General features: G+C 36.5%; 1 long non-coding RNA gene and 1 pseudogene across 1 annotated transcript; both read right to left on the bottom strand.

Moving 5' to 3' along the window:
- Nucleotides 1–1,056: 1,056 nt before the first annotated feature.
- Nucleotides 1,057–2,388, bottom strand: LOC123257332. The gene is made up of 3 exons (XR_006507374.1): nt 1,844–2,388; nt 1,562–1,786; nt 1,057–1,506 (listed from the first exon to the last, which is right to left on the bottom strand). It is a non-coding gene; the product is annotated as an uncharacterized LOC123257332 (long non-coding RNA).
- Nucleotides 2,389–3,203: 815 nt separating this feature from the next.
- Nucleotides 3,204–4,636, bottom strand: LOC116655226 (annotated as a pseudogene).
- Nucleotides 4,637–5,017: the final 381 nt, after the last annotated feature.

A 5,017-nucleotide genomic window follows, 5' to 3' on the forward strand; every position in this document is an offset into this window, starting at 1 on the left:
TTCGTTTGGCCCTCCATGCACAAAGAAATCTTCGAGTTCGTAAAACACTGCATTCCTTGCCAAAGATCAAATATCAACCGCCACGTTCGTTCACCTCTTCAACACTTCACACTACCCAACCAAAGATTCGAGCACATCAATCTGGATCTTATTGGACCACTACCACAATCTGGCCCGTACAGATACTGCCTCACCATAATTGATCGGTACACGAGGTGGCCAGAAGCCATCGCTATTGAGGACATGAAAGCCGATACCGTAGCATCCGCCCTCATTCGCTCCTGGATCTCCAGATTTGGCATACCGGCTCGAATCACAACGGATCAAGGCAGACAATTCGAATCAAGGCTATTCAATGAATTATCAAGGCTACTGGGAATCGATCACCTACGTACAACCGCATATCATCCACAAGCAAACGGAATCATCAAACGCTGGCATCGAACTTTAAAAGCTGCCATCATGTCAAAAAACCAGGCGAATTGGCCACAGAAACTACCAATAATTCTTTTAGGACTTTGCACAGCTAACAAACCGGACATTCAAGCAACATCGGCACAGCTAGTATACGGAACTACGCTCAGCTTGCCGGGAGAGTTTTTTCACCAATCAAACAACATACAATCCCAAACGGAATATGCCAAAGAATTGGAAAAAATCATGCAAGAGATCCGTCCAGCACAAACAGTTCATCATGACACCTCTAAACCATTTATATTTAAGGAATTGGAAACCACCTCACATGTATTCCTACGAAATGTTGCCGTACGCACTTCACTTCAACCTCCATACGACGGTCCATTTGAAGTCATCGAAAGGAACTCCAAACACTTCACCCTATCCGTCGCTGGACGTGCAGTCAAAGTATCAGTGGATCGCCTCAAGCCCGCCTTCGTAATAATGCAACACCCAACAGACAAAAGCTCAACGCTGGAACCACCAAATAAAGGACCAGACCTACAGGCTCTTGGAGAGTCACCGGAAACAACCTCACCTCCAAGACCCCGGCGTACAATTAGACTCCCTGCTCGCTTTGCACCATGAAGTCTAGGGGGAGTACTGTGGCGAGTCAACCGACACAATTTAAAATTGCAAAGAATAAACACTTCTTTGCCATGGTATCAAAAATCCCTTTGGGCATACTAAAAGACTACTCGCTACAAGAAGCTTCACTCTTCAAGAAATCATCTTAATATTGACAACATATACATTCAACCAAATCTTTGTATCCACACTATTCATGCAGTTATCTTTAATAAATATTAATAGTTATTAACCAACGTGGTTATACTTATTTGGAGCATATAAGTCTCCATAAATTATTGCGCACTTCAGCTATCGTTTACATCGATATTTGCCAACTATAAAAGTCTTTTACAAGTCCATGGGGAAGAAACCAAATATAACCATTGTCGCCGCTTGGCCGATCACAGGGAATGCCTTTAAACACTTTAAACACTAGTGCTGGACAACAGTTGGAGTTCTGTGTTTGTTGATGGTTTTATTCTAGAAGAGTTACATTAATTACTTATCTTTTACAACTACTTATTCTTTAACCTACCGCAGTTTCTCTTCCCTCTTATTGTGATGGCGCAAATTGGTCTAATTCCGCCAAACTGTTTCCCTCTGTTTACACTTTTTTTTCCCTCTGTTTACACTTTTTTTCAAATAACCTAAACTTAAATACCAAAGCAATCGATACATATAATACTGCGGCGCTAAGTTTAAACTTAACTAACTATCGATAACCCTAATCCGTTCCGCGACAACCATACTGTTGAGTCATCTAAAATATGTTGGCATTTGAGGATAAATAAATTAAGAACCTAAATGTGATACTTACTTTTAATTTAAATGCCTCACAAATTGTTCTCGCAGCAGTGGGAAAATGTAAATTTGCAATTATAATCTTAGAACGGGCTTGATTTAAGTTTTGAAGTTCCATCATAAAATATTAATGATGGAATCCAATGCAAAATAATGATTCTTTTGTAGTCAAATTGATAAAATTTTTTTATGTTTTTTTTAATTATTTGCTAATTATTTACTGACATTGAAAAACAGTCCCATTTCATTAATTCACATTTAATTCAAAGGTTGTGTCATTTTCAAAGTCTGCTAAAATTGTAACGGACTTGTATCCAACGCAATTCGGATTTTTAAAGCGCACCACACTACATAAAAAAATCTAAAACTTTACAAATAAATTTAAATAAATAAACTTAAAAGGAAAAATAATACGACTTTCAATGAATAATGAGTGGCCTCCTCAACATGTATATTTGAATTATTCATTTACAATGGTATTATGATTTAGTAAATTTTAGATAAGTTTCCTATAGCCTTCCATATAACTTATACCCTTCTATATATTTTCATTATACCTAAAAGTTCATTCTTTTTTGATGTGTTAAGAGTGGAGTCATTATACTATAACCATCTGGAGTAGTTGGTATGGAACTAAATGTTAAAGAACTATTTGAACAAACCATTTTCTCCATTTCATCCGAAGATTGAATCATTTTATCTAAACCTTCAAAATCGTATGTCTTATTGCTTTTCATATCAATAACCTTTAGTGGAATATCAAGACAAGCACTTAAAAGACGAGGATACTTTGAAATATACTCTACGATTTCTGTAGCAGAAGGTCGATGAGCAGCATCTTGACTCCAACATGCCTGAATAAGTCTTTTCAGTTGAGGCTTAGCTTTAAAAGGTATTTTTATGGTATTTCCACTTTTAACATAATCAAGAACCTGACTATTTGTCAGTCCCTGGTAGGGGTATGAACCAAATGATATTAATTCATAAAGTACTATTCCGAAAGACCAAATATCCGAAGCTGTAGTGAATATTCCCAAGGACAATGTTTCTGGTGGCATCCAGCGAACTGGGAAAAGTTTTCTCATACCTTTGCGATTGTATCTATAATAATCACTTTCAAAAGTTGGTCGAGCCATGCCAAAATCTGAAATTTTCACGACTCTATCAGAATTTACCAAACAGTTTCGACATGCGATGTCTCTATGAACGTACTTTCTTTTAGCTAAATATGACAAACCCTTGGCAATATCAATTGCGTACAGTGTAAGACGCTTGCATGAAATATCACATTCATCAGAAATATTTTCCCTAACCATATTTCGTCTGGCCAAAAGAAACGTTTTTAAATCACCATGTAACATAAACTCCATTATTGTATACAGTAGAACTCCAATTATCCGAACTCCGACTATCCGAATCGCCGATTATCCGAATCAAAAGTCTTGACTTGACTTGTCTTAACTTGCAGTTGTGCCTACACTGACTTCCCCCCGCGATTGTTTGTTTTGATTAGCCAGTGTGCTATTGACCTTGCTCGAGGACGTTACTCTTTCGCTATGGCTTACGTTTGTTTGTGCGTGTACAATACTGTATTGTTTTTATACCATGGCTTCGAAAAGAAAACGAAAATCCGATTATCCGAATATTTGATTATCCGAATGGGTCCCGGTCCCCTTTAATTCGGATAATTGGAGTTCTACTGTATATTGGTTCACTTTGTAAGCAAACACCGAGTAATTTAATAATATTATTATGATCAAATTTTTTCATAGCTTCAGCTTCTGTTAAAAAGTCAATACGATCTTCTGTAGATTGGCCAGCTTTTAATGTCTTGACTGCCACAGTTGTCCATTGATTTTCAGAAAATTTTGCTTCCCCACCGTATACCATACCGAATGCGCCTTCTCTTATCGTCGGTTTATTACCACGTTCTCTTTGGCAATTTCCCATTTATCTAGAGAATTTTTTTTATTCAATGACGGAGAAAGTAGGTCAATACCAAACATTTTCATTATCTGGGCCGAACGCTTTAGTTTACGTTTATAAAATTGTTTAAAAGCAAAAAAAAAATAAATGATAGAGTCGATACGGAAAATAGACAGATTAAAATTGTGAAAATTACTGTAGAGGTATCACAACTTAAATTTAATAATCGAGCCAATATAGAAAACCTACAGTCAAATCTTCCATCTTCGGGAACTCGACCTGTTGGCCAATATATATCAGTAATATTCAATAACAATTTTCCTTCGCTAATATGAATCCCAGGTATAAAAAGTTTCATAGGGGGCTTATATGTTCCAATTTGGTGAAAACTAATATTTCGCCACTGCAAAAAATCTAAGCTGAGAACTCGTGATCCTCATGCCCCCCCCCCCGGCAAAAAATACATTCCCAGATAAGCCATTAAATCTAGTTGACCAAATAAATTCACTAAGCCTATTTGTAACATTTTCTGTTCTTAAAAAATTGAATGCATTTTTGTCTTTAAGTAGTAATTTATGAGCAGCTAAGGCGTATGTCCAAACAGCATCATATGTAAAGCCGGAATAATAGGAAGGTTCGGATCCATATTGAATTTTATACGATTCTTTCCAATCTTTTATAGTACGGCCTTCTTGCATGCGTGCCGTGTAGTTGCTAAATGGTGTGTGCATTATACTAAAATGACCATTAATTGCCTCAAACAGAAAAAAAGTTATTAAATTTAAATAACAAACATAACCTTAAAACTACATACTTTATTAAATTTGTGGTGAGTCAACCGACACAATTTAAAATTGCAAAGAATAAATACTTCTTTGCCATGGTATCAAAAATCCCTTTGGGCATACTTAAAGACTACTCGCTACAAGAAGTTTCACTCTTCAAGAAATCATCTTAATATTGACATCATATACATTCAACCAAATCTTTGTATCCACACTATTTATGCAGTTATCTTTAATAAATATTAATAGTTATTAACCAACGTAGTTATGCTTATTTGGAGCATATAAGTCTCCATAATTGGTGACCCTCGACAACTAGAACAATTTCAAATCCTATTAAAGTCTTGAGTACATACACACAAGTATTTCACAACATGGCCGAAAACGAAGACTTCGCTGACGCGCAAGACGCTGCGCGATTCACTAACACAGCCATGATCCAATCCATATTTGGAAAGATGCCGTTCCCAAATTTACAA

Source organism: Drosophila ananassae, chromosome 3R (assembly GCF_017639315.1).
Source record: "Drosophila ananassae strain 14024-0371.13 chromosome 3R, ASM1763931v2, whole genome shotgun sequence".
NCBI lineage: Eukaryota > Metazoa > Arthropoda > Insecta > Diptera > Drosophilidae > Drosophila > Drosophila ananassae.